The sequence below is a fragment of the Varroa destructor genome, unplaced genomic scaffold, assembly GCF_002443255.2.
Source record: "Varroa destructor unplaced genomic scaffold, Vdes_3.0 BEIS01000001.1, whole genome shotgun sequence".
NCBI classification, from domain to species: Eukaryota; Metazoa; Arthropoda; class Arachnida; order Mesostigmata; family Varroidae; genus Varroa; species Varroa destructor.
This window is the reverse complement of record NW_019211454.1, coordinates 64,590,440-64,607,756: the sequence shown is the minus strand read 5'-3', so window position 1 is coordinate 64,607,756 and position 17,317 is coordinate 64,590,440. Positions and strand designations below refer to the sequence as shown.

The 17,317-nt window shown below is 40.7% G+C and overlaps 1 long non-coding RNA gene across 1 annotated transcript; it reads left to right on the top strand.

The window, feature by feature from the left end:
• Positions 1 to 289: 289 nt before the first annotated feature.
• LOC111255392 (uncharacterized) lies at positions 290 to 9,882 on the top strand. The gene is made up of 5 exons (XR_015325213.1): positions 290 to 295; positions 484 to 601; positions 7,145 to 7,383; positions 8,273 to 8,437; positions 9,524 to 9,882. It is a non-coding gene; the product is annotated as an uncharacterized LOC111255392 (long non-coding RNA).
• Positions 9,883 to 17,317: the final 7,435 nt, after the last annotated feature.

The following is a 17,317-nucleotide window of genomic DNA, read 5'->3' as shown; positions in this document are numbered from 1 at the left end:
GTATCGTCTGTGTTTGTTTGCATACAAACGGCCGAAGTACGCTCGGAGTGCAGGAGTGTTTACAGTTTCTACTTGACAATCCCCCATGCTAGCAGAAATTTTTTAAAAGCACTTCAAAGAATAATCATTTTGACACGCTAAGAACACACCTTCAATTCTTGCTTTTACCTCTGCTTTGCCATGTGAGCCTCTACCTGACCGTGGAAGTAGGTAATAATGCAGTTCACAGACGAATGAGTTTTTACCGCATGTCAGCTTGGAATATTGGCAACTACTAGCATCGAAATAAATGCCGGTGCGTCGTATAGAAAATACAGCTTCAGCAGTGTGACTGGCTGGAGAATCCATGATAATGTAAATAAGACGCCCTTCTGTGCCTTGATAAAATTTCGATATTAAAAATAAACTGAGAACTCAACGTGACGTGAGTAACGACGCTATCGATAAAAGGAGTGCTCAGGGGGGTACCAATTCTATAAACAGTGTCCGGAACCTAAAGACTTCCCTTATCCTGGCCAACCTGCCGAGTTTCATGACGACAATCTGAAAGCCCTTCTCAGGGAAGATAAGCCGACAGACAGCTCGGGAGTTGGCCGACAAGGTAGGCTACAGACACACGATCATCGTTAACCATCTCAAGTCCTTTGAATTTATACAAAAATTTGGAGCTCTCTGAGTTCAGTAGGGAATTACGACTTGACGCTGCATCGCATGGTATCGATCGTCACGCAGTTGCAATGACCAACTTTTGCGTAGAATTATTGTCAATGATGAGGAGTGGTGTTTGCACGTTAACTTTAACCAACGATGGGAATGGGTGGCCTCCGGATCCGGAGCCTAAGCAGGTCTGCATATAGAAAAAGCTATTCTTTGCACCGAGGGCCTGATTTACTAGGAGGCTGTTTGTTACAAACCAAACAGTTGATTGGCATGTCTTTTTGGCCAAATTGTATCGAGTCTGCTGTGGTATTCAAAAGGTAAGACCCAACAAACGAAGTCAGATCATCCTGCTTTAAGGCAACGCGAGGCCATACGCGGCAAACCTAAGCAAGGCTGTCCTTTTGGACCTCTCACGCTTCTTTGCACTTTTCATATTCTCCGAATCTTGAGCCGACAGATGTTTATTTTTTTCGTTCACTGAACAGTCATCTTTGTAGCCTTAGCTTAGTTAGAACACATAGCTGGAAAACCTTTTTTGGAGACGAACTTCTCGGTTTTCACGCGAGACGACGTTCATCATTTGATGACAGATTTGGAAAAAGTCGTGAAAAGTGGCAGTAAGCACATAATACGGTGACTCATTGTCACAAGAATAAAAAATGTGGTATTCTATTCAGTAAAAGAAGCGTATGAATATGGAATAGAATAGTAATGTATTGTAGGACCATTCTAGGCAATATAAAAGCATTAGTCGTAGGTTAGGATAGTATGAATGCGGATAGTGGGATTATGACCATGTCTAATGATGAATTTATTGGACACTGTATAAATGTATTTCGAAGCCAAAGTCCTGATTCGCCTGCGGTGTGGTAAGTGGACAACATTACATTTAAATGACCCCTTTCAACAGCTGTCTCGTTGCGAAGCTGGTAATCCACTGTTTATTTTCGTCAATGATAGTTTTGCTCAACTAATTACCTCTACAATGACAATGATAAATAGGTTATCTCACTGACATTGGCCTTGGACCTAGAGTGTCGTTCTCCTGCTCGATTTTTAAGCGTACTTCCTCGAACCTTATTGGATTTAGTGCTGTAGCTTCAGATTTAGAGCGACCTTTTTGCAAAATTAACTTTTGCTGAATCAGTAGTATTTAAAACAGGCTGCAGGTCGATTTTGCAACTGAGTAATTCTCTTTACATTTGTTATTATAGAAAAGTTAAAAAAGGACTGCATGAGTTAGAAGTTGTCTTCTGCCACTAATCTGCTGGACAGATATCCTGTGGTTCTCCAACGAACCATTGAGTCAGCTTTGGCGATACTACCCCCCCCCCCCCCCGCCGGCATAGTATTGCTCTACGGTTTAACGAAACGTTTGCTCTGGGACAGCACTCGTGTTTAATGGCGCTCGGTTAATACTGCTCACACTTGGTGGCAACAGGACAGACATTTGGATTCAGTTCGAAACGAGTCTCATAAGGTATAATAATTTAAGCTCTCCAGGCAATAAAACATATATATATTTAGTTTATAGTACTTCTGTATATTCTATGAAAGGCCTTTTGTTTCTTGGGAAGCTCGTAAAGTAGGTGCTATGTATGAATTTTGTTATTATCATGACAAACCTATTGCAGAATGAAGTAAACGACAATTCATCAAACTGACCAATCGAACAAACACAGTAAGAGCTTACCCACGAAAAACCGAACAAAAGTTAGACTAGGAAATTGTTTTTACTGGCCAGTCCTTCGCCCGACTATTGCCACTTATTCAGATGAAGTTGAGATATTTTTGCAGAAATTTTCAAAAGTAAGTACCTCTCTGCCCAGCTCACTATCTAAGCATATATCGGTATGAAAACAGCTGACGTAATATGCATTTCTGCTGCGATAGTGTGGTGCCCATTTATACATTGCAATAATATTAAGGCACTTCCGACTTCCGGGTTATTGACTGAGGACATTTTCAATGGGTTTGTTGAAATGGCGTACCAACTAGCAGTATAATAAAAAATGCCATCCAATTAAACTCTATGTAAACCATCTAATTCACTATCTACCAGGATTCGTGTACGTTGCCCTTATGTCTTCTGCACGAGCTTTCAGAGCAGGGCCATTCCAGCTGCGCATTCAACTTATGCAACTTCCGATACCATAAGAGCCTCTGAGTTAGGTCTTAGTGAAAAACAAAGTAGTCTATGTTTCATAGATCTCAACACAAGGGCCAGATATGTGCCGCTACGCTGGAAGTGAAGCAGTATTTTTAAAAATTGATTACTTTTTTCTTCACACAGCTCTGAGATAGCTATCTCACGAGTTGTAGGATACAATAGCTGTTTTTTTTACTAGGTACAAAAAATGCATTGAAAGTTGCTTAGCGGAGTCGCGCTTTCGAACAGTTCAATGTTGTTTAGCTAAATAGTTTCTGACTCTTTTTTTAGAAAGGACAGTTAGTGCCCTTCTGGCTTCGGACTGCAGCGGCTTTACGTGCTTAGAATATTGCCATTGATCGTCTAGGGATAGAAGGAACGTCCACCATCCCTAGAAAAAGAAATTATCCTATGTAACCTAGGAGCGGAAGAGTAGAAGAGCTGACAAGATAATTGCTTTAATACTGGCTCCCATTAATATGCGCTTAATCTCCCAGACAGCCTGGAACTTTTGTTGTCCTGGAAACAAGCCTCTTGTGTGGGTTTTATCTATAAAGTGCACGAATACCTTTCGATACTTAACCAAGCGAATATGATTTTACTTTAGCTAGTGCGAAAATAGAGACGGGTGTTGTTAAAATTTACGAGGTACGAGCTAGAAAGAATCTACAATCGGTGCTATTCTCATATAGTTGCTTGGAAATAATTGATATTATCACATAATAACACTTTTAACAATCAACCTGCTTCTACCCTCCTTTGTGTACACTAAGGTTCGCCAATAGGTCCGTTAACGGCCACGGATTCGTCCTTATTATGTGGCGATAACTGCCGACGTGACGTTTGCCGCAAGCAACGCGGCTTATTTGCATTAGAGTTCAGATGTTTATTTTGGTATGGGTTACGCTAGACTCCACATCTCTCAAAGTACGTTACCTAATTAGAGTATCCGGAATATTACGGTGCTGATTCACGGTCGAACTCTTTGTTTTGGTTCATCTAGCTTGGGCTCCTAAGTCCTACAAATGATCTTCAACAGATTTTGTCCTGAACGGAGCATTGTTTACAGCCGAGGTACCTAAGCACACAATAGGAAAGCAACCATGCATTTTCATATTATTTAGAGTAAAATAGATTGTCGAAAACACTATTGTTATTTTTTCACATTCTTATAGTCACAACAATTTCAATAAACAACTAAAAGGCTATTTTACATAATAAAGGTATATTGGTCTGACTGGATAAAATTAACGATTAACGAGGTTTGCTATGAGGCGGTGAAAAGGCGAGTGGCGCTGCGAGAGATACAGAGCTTTTGCCATTACGGAAGTCCATTGGAGGTTGGCGGGCGTTGTCTTGTCTTACTTCCATTGTAACGCACCATATCGTGTTTATTAATGCTCTGTAGTGACTATAGTACAAGAAGATATAATAACCCAGCTTAGCTAGAAATTATTTTGTAGATTTGTGTTAAGTGTTCTAAGATATTCAAAGCGTTGTCTTATTTGGATTTACAGCACAGCAAACAGAAAGTGTAAAGCTCCGCTCAAATCTAGTAGCAAATCGATTAATTCTGTATTCGCCGTCACCCCTTCGACCTTCATCCATCCCTCAACCAACTTATGCACTTCGTCTAGCCATAACTTCTTGGTAACTTGTCAAGCCAGCTTTTGAAAATGTCTTCGTTTTCCAGCGTGCTGTTATGGATTTTATCAAGCAATGATCGAACAGTAACGCAACCCTTTGCCGCACTGTTAAAATCCTGTTCAACTTCTAATGGAAGGTATATTTGAGCCAATATTTTTCAATATCGACTCCATATCGTACACGGTAGCCTTTTGGCCTTGGTTAAAGAACAGTTATTGCAACAACGAGCACTTCTAACGCAATTACAGCTGTTTTATGCAGCAGAGGAAACAGCTTTGTTTTAAAACGGAAACGGGATATACGTGCAGTCATCTATATTGTAGCCTTACGTTTGACAAACATGGAGCCGTTAGGTTGGAACAGAATCGTTCAAGCTTATATTTAATCATAGGTTTATTGAAATTTTTACTTACTATTCATTGAATATCATATACTTTTCATTTCAACGTGTATATAAGAGGAAAAATACTTTCTATAGTGCAACCTTTTATACGTACCAAGAGGAGGTTTTCTGCAGGCAACCGCAGCGAGGATTTTCGGCTGAATGCAGCTATGTTGGTGTTCTTAAAAGCTATCGATTTCCAGTAAGTGACCACACACCGTCAGGCAACGAGAGTTCCACAGGCAGGATCGACAACGTTGTGGAAGCTAACCTGGACAAAACTCAAGGTTTAGGAGCATTTGAGAGCAAAAAAAAGTCCTTCAGTCGTTACCCAGTACTAATTCCAGTGTCACTGCAGCTCGACTGAGCCATCCGCTATTACGTATAGCATGGCTTTTCTTAAGTGTCACACATACGCCTTTATAATCAATACCTGTCTAATTTGTGCTGTCGTCTATAAACACAATTGTCTCTTATTGAATAACCTAGCTATTACTACATTGTAGATATTTAGGTTCTGTTAGTTCTTACTATCTGTTTCAAGTGAACCCGATTCAGAAACATACCCATTCGTCTTCTTCATGTTCAAAGTCTAATTTCACAGCAGCTCAAAACCGACCGAATTTTAAACAAAAACAAACTGGTCCTCGAGTTTGTTTTTGCATCGCCGAATTTCACTGTTTGTTGTTAATTTTGGACGAATTTATTAGCGAGACAATATGAATCGACGCCTTTCTATAGTAGCAGGACTCATTTAATCGTTTACGTTGTTGTATTGCAAGGAATTTACTGCTCAGACGCATCCTTGGGCAATCAAGGATCAACGACCTGTCTTGCCAGGCGACTTTTAACCAGCGTCGCCCCATGTCCGACCCCCGCACTGTCTCTGCAGGATTGTTCAACGATCTGTCGGTAACGGTTTCGTCAGACTGAACGAAAACGTGGAGACCCAAAAAAGAAAAAACGATTTAGCCACTTTAATTAGAATAGATAAGGAAGTCGGACGACAATAACGACGAGTAGATATATTCTGGGCACAAGTTGGAATTTAATTTCCCTTTTGAATCAGCGTGTTCTCTCGGTCAGGTTCACGGGCTGCGCTGATGGTGCCGGCTGAAGTCGCGTCCACGCGACAGCAGACTTTTGTCGTATAAATCACAGTATTTAACTGACGACAGTTATCTATCGAGGTTATATATATATGCTATCGAAATTATTTTGTTGGCAATAGGTGTTCTAGCTAGAACATGCAGTATACCCCTGACATTGTACATCTCCGAAAATGATAGTAAATGGAAGAGCATTCCAAATCGTGATCTTGGTTCAGATAAAGGTCAGACAAACAGCTGTCGACATTCTCACAAATGGCATATGCATACATACATACATACATACATACAGGAAGTACACAGAGTGTGCTTTAAAAATGTGTACATAGGTGAGTATTATGGTAGGTAAACTAAAATAAAAGCAGAACAATAATAAGGTTTGCGATGTATTAGAAGTTGTTACTCGCTGAGCCATACGAACCATAAAGGGCCACCCGGATATGGTAAGCTTCGTATGTGTCAAACATAGCAGATTCAAATATGACGACTTTGCAGAACCTCTCCCCGTAGGTCACTAGAACGAAATACTGGCCAGATTATGACTCAGTATGTGCCTTTCAATTTGTCCTGCTGGACTGTCGATTCCTTGTGAGACCACAAACGTCGATGAAGTCATCTATTGTGCTGTGTAATGAAATAAGCATTAATAAAACACCACCACCACAACGCACTGGGAACGCCAAAATACCTTTGCGGTTTAGAATCGACATTATTTGAAATCAATTCTAATTCATTTGTGGCAACATGCGGTGAATATAGGCTCAATGTAGGTGCATAGATATCGAGAATACATCTCGTTAGGGGCAACAGGCCATGGCCTGTCTCGGGATTGACCAGTCAATTTTGTCAGAATAAATTGTTTAGAATTTTATATCTAGCAAATGCTAACCATTGTAAAATTCACTGTTGAAGTGTCAATATTTCAGTGCTCATTGTAAAATCACTTGGCTTTATCATTGGTTAGAACCACGGGTGGAATCTGTGTGTGTTCAACATATTTAAATTTCTACTGATTTGTCCTAGAACGTTCCACAGTTGACTTTATCATTCGAACTAACGCTCACCTTCACGCTGACGCGCCTTGTGCTGCACTCGCTTGTAGCTTACTTTTGTCAGAGCTACGAGCACGCGAAAATGTAAAAAATGTTTCATGTGCCATAAAACTTATAAAACAGGAAAGCTTGTTCTATTTTGCAGGGGATATTGATCTTTTTTGCGTTTTTCTTCACTATACGTGTAGAATGCCAAAGAGTTCGAGCCAGCTCGCTCAATATGCGGTGAGTGGCGTTCCGGAGCCTTCAGCGAAGGCCCATCACGGCCTTCGGTCGTTGCGGAATGCAGAAGCATGTCACATCTTCTATTCGACCCTATGACGTTACTGCTTCTTCCATAGCTCGGGTAGCTTTCGCAAGGCGGAACCTTCGATACAACGTTTGGTAAGTGTCGCAGAAACGGCAAGATCACACGGGCAACGCTCATACAATACTGCTATAATCTTCACAAGCTACGTTCATACTTACGGATATTCGCTCGAATTCAATCGGACGAAGAGCGATGTTGTTTCGGCTCGTTAAATCGAGCCCGTTCATTGTTGTTTGTCCGTGCATCTACCAGTCTCAATATATCGCAATACAATGCATCAGTAATGGCAATTCGACTCGTATAGGTACGGCTAACCGAAGCTGAAACGTCAAGAGAAACAGTTTTTTAGCAGGTTTAACAATGTAGACTTTTGCTCTATTGGGACGTGTTGCCTATATAATTTAATGAAGTATACAATATGTATTCAACATGTGACATGTGTTATCATGCCGCTGTCGCAAACGTTCAATAGATTTTCTAGGTATTTTCATTGAGATACTTCGATTGGATTCTTGGATCGATCTCGTATCAGGATATGTACACCACTTGCTGCACGGGCTCGGCGCTGACGAGTCGTCGCACTGGCCAAAGTAAACAACGTATCCCTAGTGATCTACTAGTATCGATGGGGTGCATGCATGCACCAAAATGTTCTAATAAATTAAATGGGTTTAGTCTATTTTTTTATGATTTATCAACATTCTCATGCGATAAATACCTAAGATGGATCGATAGACACGTAGCCCATACAACGTCTTCGAGCCACACATGCGTTCATGCACGAGGATAACATGTTGATCTGTTGAGTACGATCTACTGCTCGATCTTCTACCTAGTATATAGCATAGTTTAAGCGCCGGATCGTGATAAATGAACATTTCTTATGCGAAGTACGCTCGCAATCTGACCTTACTTGTTGACTGGTCCAATAGGCTAAACACACAGTTTCCTTATTTTCTACAGAAGTAAATCATCATCGTTGAAGGTATCTGACGAGCGGCTAATCCCTGCTGTAGATACGAACCAGTTCATGTGCAGGTTGCGCGTCGGAACGTAGCGAGATCACTGATCCAGTACTAAGTGCACAGAGGGATCCTCAGCCTTTTTGGTCCAGTATTGGATTTCGCAGTAAGTGCTGTTATGATTTATGATATCTAGCAAATGGGGGCTCTCCCCCTCTAGAAAGAACCTCTTCTCTGACTTCTTCAGGTTCTGTTTTTCGGCCAAATCATTTGGCATCAGTCTGATCAAATGATTGACCGATAGAGCCAGGCCTAACGAATGGGCCGCATAAAAACCACTAGTTGAATATGAAGCTGGTTGTTCGTACCCTGTCTGCTACGTAAGGACGAAACTTATTATCGAGCAAAATAACCTTGGCACGATCTCGTCAGTAGAGGGCCTTTTTTCTTTAATTGAACTTCTCAGTTTGATTAGATTACATTCACAGCGTTACGTAACAACCATTTCATAAGGATTTACAAGCTCGCCGCAAAGAAGTATTTTACGGAATAGCAAAAATACAAAGGAACCTTTTTATCCGTAAGGATCTTACTTATCTAGATTAGATATAGCCAGGATGTGTCGGGCGTTGATTTAGAGTAAAAGGTTTTCATTAATTTAAGCATCTTCTAATCTAAGCTGAGTGTGTTGGAGTATCGCGCGTCTATCTTTCATCAGTTAATGAGAAATTTACTTTTCTTTATTCTGTATCTCTGCCATAGCGCGACTAATCAACGTGTGTCTGCTGCGTCTGAACGGAACTTTTGTCAAGAAATGTCTAAAGTTGTTCATTTCGAATCGTCTCGAAACGCCCACGCTGCGAAAACATTTTCAAGCAAAGCGCATCTTAATAATTACAATACAAACTAAACTATAGCATACTGTTGCCTAATTGGTATTCGTGTATCTCGACTGATGCCTTTGGGATCCCATGTAAATAGACCCAAATGTCTCAGAATACGCAGAGCTATTATTCCCAAGCAAGAAACGGATCGAATTTTGAAATGACACCTTTTTAAGATCACGACTATAGAAACTTGGGTTGACAATTAGAGTGTACAGATAATAACATTTGTGGGTCATTTAAAGAAAATGTACAGCAACTATAGTACGGTGTTTCACTTTTTGTCGTGGACTAAATTGAATTTGTTTGAAAATTCAACGTAATTAGATTCTAAATAGGTTTTCCTTTTTCCTGCTTCCGTTTTCTAGTCACTCGAATGCCAACCTCATCGTTGAACCGGAGCACATGTGCGTACACATGCGATAAATTCCAAGGGGCTTTATCTAATCCTATGATTCAAGATGCATCAACTTCGAAATGGCTCCCGACCTCTTCACACACCCCAACAACTAAAGCGATGAAGCTTAAGCGACTCAGTATCGAGTAGGCGAGAACAATATTGAGAGAAAATGAATGCGTTGTATGATCACGGTCGATTGTTTAATTTTTGGATCATTCAAAGTGAAAATAAACCTAATTCTGTCGAAGGACAGTTAGTCGTAGACCCCAAAAGCAGGCAGCTTCCAACTGTTTCATCAGTTGGCGGTCCGGACGGCTCGAAATGAACAGCGACGTTGACGAACGATGATGAAGTAGCGGCATCTCTCTGAAAAAAGGAGTGTATGAGCTTCTTTGTCGATAGTTCCAAATAGCACAATATATTCTAGATGCGTCCAAGGTCCCCTTGCGTGCTTCTTTTTGATATCGTACAGCTTTTCAGTCCTACTATGCAATGAGGCCGGACGAGGCAAAGTTCCCACTGGGTCTCACCGTCTAGTTATAGCCGTGCCCCCGTAAAATCTTAATGATGAGTTCCTGTCTTACCGAAGGATTCCCTCCCGATCCATCATGAGTGGATCTCGAATAAAATCATTTTCTGTTCAGGATCGGCTGACCAAACCGTTTCCCCCAAATACCTCCACACTAACCAAGCCTCCGTAGCTACAGTAGCTAATATTCGTAAGACAAGAAAGTGCCTATCGAAGATTTGCTTTATACGCTGTTCCACTTTAATAATAGGATTTATATTTGGGAATCTCTCTCTTCCAGTAGCTATCGTGAGTAGCGCTTGTCAACAGAGCAAACGGGTAGAGAGCAAAACTTCCTTGCAAAGCCGTAAAAGTGAATGTTACGTAAATGTATAGCCATAAGGATGTACAATTTGATATTTAGGTGGAGCAATTTAATTTGCATTTTTATGGCTTGATTCGTGAAAATGTATTGGGTTGCCACTCCAATTTTTAGCATAGTCTTGACGTAGCATACATTTCCAGCTTGGTATACCCAGAGAATAATATGTTATGTTTATTATGTTCCATTGGCCCACTATTGTAGGAAATTTATAATCTCTCTAGACACACCCACGGTTCAGTGCTTTAGCCTATAGTAAAAACACAAAGTGTTCCTGCTTCAGGTCAATTGAGTAGAGAACAAGACAGGTGACAGCCTTATTAGGATAAGTTCAGGGTTATATGATGGACGGGAAACAACATCTCTGCCAAAGTTCGGCGCCTATTTTGACATATGTCTAGCTGGAGTGCGCGGAGTTACATTTATATTTATGAAAAAGTGCTTTAGTTTGCAAAAGTCTATTGTTGTCGATTCGGGGATGATCGATAAGGGATATACTGTACACGTTTGTGTACAGTATATCCCTTATCTTCCAAGTCACGATGTATTTTTATCTAAAAACCAGCTATACGCCAATACAAACCGCTCCACGTAGCGACTGTTGGGCTCACAAATCGTCCGAAATCTTAACTCGGCATAGAAATAGATCCTACCAAGTCGAAATAATATGGAAATGAGTATTGTCATACAAATAGAGGCAGACGGGAGAGTAGCAAACTTAGTGTAGTACCCATTAAATGGAATCATTACCCCAATCCTACACTGCCACGACAAATACTCAGCAGTGACGTTTGGGCTTGGTGAATAATAACTATACATTAATTTCTTAGAAAAACGGATGCCCGACAAATTTTGAGCGCTCTACAAAAAAATAATTACCCAGTTCTAACGAAAGATGCCGGTCTTTAGTAGCAAGTAGCATTATGTGTGTCGAACAGAAACTTGCAGGTCGTTTAAAGCGTCTTACAGTCTTTTCTTAAAGAAAGAAGGTTACACAGAGGAGTATCCCGTCGACCGTCTGTGCCAACATGCTTCTTTGCCAAAAGTTAAAAATATTTTATACCAAAAGTGCTTCTTGTGATCTTTCATTTTCTCTAGATACATATCTATAATCATCGCTCGGAGTCGAACAAACTCAAAACATGCGGCTAGCTACAGCTTCATTGTCACTATGTGTAGATAAATCTTCTCCCCGCTTTTGTCCTTAGGGGGGAGCTATACCAAAAGAAGGTGCTAGAACGGATTTTCACACGGGACACAGTGCTATATGGGGGCACAGGGATATATCGGCCAAAATTTGCGCAGCGCTACGGCCGAAAATAATTGAGGGCAAGTGGATTCGTCAAAGACCCTTCGATTATATAGCCGATACAATTCAGTCATTTTCAAAACAATATCAATTGAATACATCTATGTTTTTAGTTTATATAAATTACACAACGTTAGACTAAATGGGGCGGAGGCGCGGATCTATAGAATAATGATAATCTTGCGTAACAAATGCAATCATTCAACAAAACTTTAAGGAAAACGCTTTTCTTTTTAGAAATGGGTTGTGATTAGAGCCGATAAGGCGTATGAAGCTTTGCTGCGCAGAGCGAGGTCGGTCTTCAAATGGCCGAAGTATTGGTACATTCAAGAGCTGCATTCCCTTCGAAACGAGAAGAAGAACGGTAAGAATGTGCATACTGGTCTTCTCAGCCAACCTGATCAGATTGAAGTCTATATAATTATCGTGGTATCTGTGGAAAATCCCGATTTATGACCATGTTTGATATGGCATATATATCGATAATATTGTTCCATACGACGCGCTACGGAAAAGAGTGGTCAAGAAAAGTAATCACATGCGACATGTTTTTGAGAACAAAAATATGAGATACAAAGAGCGCAAGGTTAATGTGTCTTAGTTCAACCTGGCATGTACTACCTTTATGCTTCTATTAAACTCAGCTTTTCTATCTTTCTATAAAATTAGTGTCAACGTTAAAAATGCAATGGCTTATACAGCCCCCACGGTAGTCACGTAACGTATAACTCGATGTAATGATAAAACGCAACTCCCTTTCAGGATGCTTTGGGATATATATATACATATTTGGGGTAGGAAAAAGTGTGCTAGAAAAACGAGGTTTACTACCAAATAAGAATAAAAGTTAGATAAAACACAAAAAAAGTAACTAGCTGTTCCATATAGAGTTACGTTTGAGAATTTTGTCACATAAAAAAATCCAGTAATGTGAATCGCATTAAATACGAAATAACGTTCTTCTACCAGAACCAAATAGAATAGCCTATAGCTCCATTTTCCCCTAGGCATTTTTTTAATTTCTTATCATACCTTGTAGATTTTCGACCTTTATTCGTGAAGACGTTCTATTTGCTTCGAAATAAATCATTGGGTAAGCAGAACCATTTTGACCATCTTGCGGCGGTCTACATGCAATTTGTATTTACCTTGTTACTTTTCCATCTTATTTTTTTCGCATTGTTTCACTAGACTTTTAGATCAATTTTGACCATGTTCTCTCTATTGTACCAAGCCCATAATACGATAATAACACTTTTTCTTTAGAGATTTTAAGCCTCGTACAAGCAGCGTTCTCTTTGTAAGGTAAGGAATATTTGTTAGTAGAGATACTTCACTCCATGTTGCACGTAACTGGAACGTCTAACCGCAGCCAGCAGTGCACGCTTGCAGTAAGCCAGCGTCTCACCTGCGTACTATCCTAACAGGTAAGAAGGATAATTTCTTTGTATGATGAAATATCTGTGCGCAAGACTATAGCCAGCTATGGCTTCTGGATATTGTCCGTAATGCGAGAAACGAGCCAAAAATGCACGCAATGGTTGCGGCAGCGAAGACGGTGGTTGAAGTGCGGCGCACGTGAACACCTGAAGGAATGAGGGGAGGTTAGCTAGTTGAAGTGAGAACGTTCACCAAACCATCGCTGTTGTTGTCTCAGTCTCCACGGAAAAGAGGGAGGAGCAAAATAACCGCGTCGAAATGGCGGAAACTCAAAGTAAACGCTTCCTCGCCGCATCTGCGCACCCGAGTGGCTTACCGCTGCCAAGACCCTCGGGGACGATCTGTTTTAAACTCCGTTAGCGGACACTCCTCCTCCCTTTCTTGGTTTGCTTACGTCCTCTGTCCGACCTCAACATCACAGATCCGCTCTCACGGCCCCTTACTCCGTACAGCTTCTTCTGCCGTTGCAGCGGTTTGGTATGACAGCCTAATCCATTCATCCATCGAACAGGTATAAAGCGCAGGCTGGAAGGGGGTAAGGTCGGTGACAGTGACGTTAGCAGGAGAATGTAGAAAACTTCGTCTCCTGGAACGAGTGTCGTTGAGTCTGTCGTCTAAGCGCTTGCGTAAAGCCAGGCTCGAAAGATAAATGCAGAAGGATCCGTACGCCATTTCTTCTTAACAGGCAGGTTAGGTCTATCTGTCCTTGAGCCGCTGCTCTTACTACTTACTGCTACTAGGGATAAATAGAAAATGGGAGTGAAATCGTTATGCAGATGCCTTTATATATGCGAAGCAGGACGTTAGGGTCTGTCAAGTGTCTTCATCTCAAACAGATTCATTCTGCTCTCTAAATCTCCTACCTTTTTTAACGGCTAAGATCTACAATGTTGGCTCTTGATGCAGATATAACTGTAGGCGAATATTACGCATATGTTCTAAAAATTTCTAAATAACGTGTGATGCACCTAATGCGTGACACAGAATGGAGTAAAAGCTTCTCGACGACTATTTATGAATATTTATTTTCGATGCGGGGTGATGATTATATTTCGATGCAAAAAGGTAAAAATAAGAGTAAAAAGTAAACGGAGTACTTGCAAGCTGTCAGGTTACATTTTTTTTTTAATCAAATTGTCAAACGACCCTTGTCCCACTCTATCTAAACACTTCTATTGATGACTTATGTTACCCGACACGATATATAGATATATATTGCTTGTAGGTACTTGAGTTTATTTGTTCATTCGAGCACACGCACGCACGCATGCATCTGTGTACTTGAAATGCCATCGTCATTTTTATAAATACTCTTCGAACAATTACATTCGTCAAAGTTAAGGCACGCAGAGAAGTACCCTTTTTCATAGCTTTTTTGTCGTAGCAAAATGTTCAGAAACTATTATTACCATTGACTTTGTCGATTTTCTGCAGGCGCCTCTGTTCAGAGCTCGCTCCGACCCACCTTGGCGGCGGGAACCTTTGTTTTTATTTAGGAGTTTGCTTTGTGACCTTTCGATCCTGAAGCACTTCACACTTATTTAGTGAGAATAATGGAAGAATTGGCTCGTTTTAAGACAATTCATCGTAGCAATGGATGCACAACTTTAAAAAATCCTATAATTACTTAGCTCAACAATATTTTGCGCGGATCAGTTGAATCGGGTCCTGATCTGATCTTCGTGACGCTTGCGCTTTCAACATCACAATGAACGTTGACTAATTCGGCCGGTACCTTTAGAAAGCGGACAGGCATCAATGGCTCGTTATCGAAATGTCGGGAATATAATTATCTCGATTGTCCCATATCTTTGCTACTATTATGACTACCTGAAAAATGGTTTTCAAATCAGCGTTTGTATTGAATTTTTATTGTTGGCTCATCAAAACATGAATTTGCATTGCACACATAATTAACCACTTCGATGAAGCCACAACATGGGCGCGCTAGCTTCTAGTTGAAACTAGTTCTAGTGGGTTGGCATAGCTATTTTCTGTGGGGAAGGTTTAGGCCACAGTGGTCGGTTAGTAAAACCAGGTGGCTTTAGGTCATGGGTTTTTTTTGTTCCTTGCGCCTAAGCCAAAACCTCGACCCACATTGTAGCCTCTAACAAGGGTTAGTCCTATGTCGTTGCACCTCAAGATATCGAGGTCGTAACGACGCGCTACACGTAAGCATCTGAGTCCATTCCCATCTCCAAATGAGTCCGCAATGACCTGCTGTTCCAAAGGGAACGTTGACCATGGAGGCGGTCAGGCAGAAAATTAGTATTATCTTAGCTATGGGACGCTAAGGACCCTTGAAGGATCAACTTAGCAACTCTCAAGTGTGTCAGTTGTTCGGAATAGGGCTAATAGAGGATGTTAGCAGCAAATCGCCACTTACATAGATGCCTTACTGTAACTTCCATTCTGAAAGGCTTAACAAACGGATTGAACATAAGTATTTATTTGAAAAGCGAATTTATGTGAATTGTGTTCAAATCTTCCAGAGAACATTCTTCTAAAGGAACCCTTCGTAATTAGATACTGGTGACAACGAGAAGGGAAAATGCATTCAGGCGCACAGGAAACCTAGCACATAATGATGGGTTAGATATGTATAGGTAAAGCGCATTGAAGTGTAACTTAATTAATGGGTTTATCTCACGCGAATTATGTCGATATTTGACCGTGTCCTGAGTTGGACCGGACTCGTTCTTCGGTGGACAATGGTGTTTTCATCGCATCATTTCTATCATCACGTGTGGCGTTTGACTAGATATGATAAATAAATTTTCGGCCAAAGTATGTAACACCTGCATTGAGTTTACCGCTGTAGGAGTTTCGTGTTGATTCAGCGTCATAATACATATATATATATATATATATAATAGAAAACAGTATAAATATAGCATCAATGATGTAGTGCGTGAACAGTTTTATTATCAGTACCATAGTATTATTATACGTGAGATATGTTCAAATCCTGCTTAAGGAAACGGAGGCTTATACTCTGAAGGGCCTTTGAGCCTTAAACACATTTTACCCATCAATTTAAACTTGCGTACACTTTTTATTTTGTTGCATGCCCTTATTTACTCGAGCTCGTTTAAAAAGTAAATTTATCCATTTACAGATTTACTAGCTTGTGCTTGTTAAATCTGAACAATATATTATTCTATGTCAGATAGGCTACTACTGAAATATATCCAGTACCGCATTCGTCGGATATACACTACTATTGTTTATTCATGAAAACAAAACTAGAGTCTTTAAAGGAACATCGACGGTCAGAGACGCATTTGTTATCTCAGCATGGCGCTGAACCAAACAACGCTGGGTGTTCGTAAGGAGATTTTAAGGCATTTAAGGAAAATTGTACGTATCTCAAGTAACGCCCCGTTTGGAAGGTTATTTGACGGCATCGAAGACAGGATGCTTTGTTTAGGCCTTATGAAGCAGTCGCTATTCTCGCGACGTACACAAGTTAAAAAACCATCTAAGCCGATACCTTCAACCACTGATAAGCATATATGTCGAGCATATATGCCGAATAGATAAATGAAACCATGTTTTTGGAGAAACCTTATTTTTGGAATAATCAAAAATGTTTTCAAAAATCGATTACCTGATCGATTACCATCGTTTTAGATACCTTATCGAAACCTACTTTGCTTGTTCATCTTCCTCTGGGACACCATTTCGACAAGCTCATTGTTCTACATAGCCACGGAGCTTTACTGAATCGATACTCGTCCTACTACATTTGGAAACGTCGTAGCATACTCAGCACTAGTAACTTCCGGTAAACGCCATTTTGTATCACTTTGTCATGTATGGAAGCTCGGAATTTCTGTTGCCTGTATCTCCCGTATAGTCCGTGAGCCGTTCATTTTCTTCTCGGCAACGGAAGCGACATTGGCACGGGGTGTCATCACACTGAAGCAGGCTGGCCCTTTTTTTGTTTCCTAAGGAAAAGGTAAAAGGTTGCAGAGGCCTACCGAAGTGGTCATGTTTTAGGAAAATGCAGCAATGGAAAGACGGACGGAAGGCGTTTCTGTCTGTATGTCGTCTCTCGTAGGCATTAAAGATTGCCCAGGCTATAAAAGGGTAGGCTGCGATAAATGGGCCCTGATCTGAC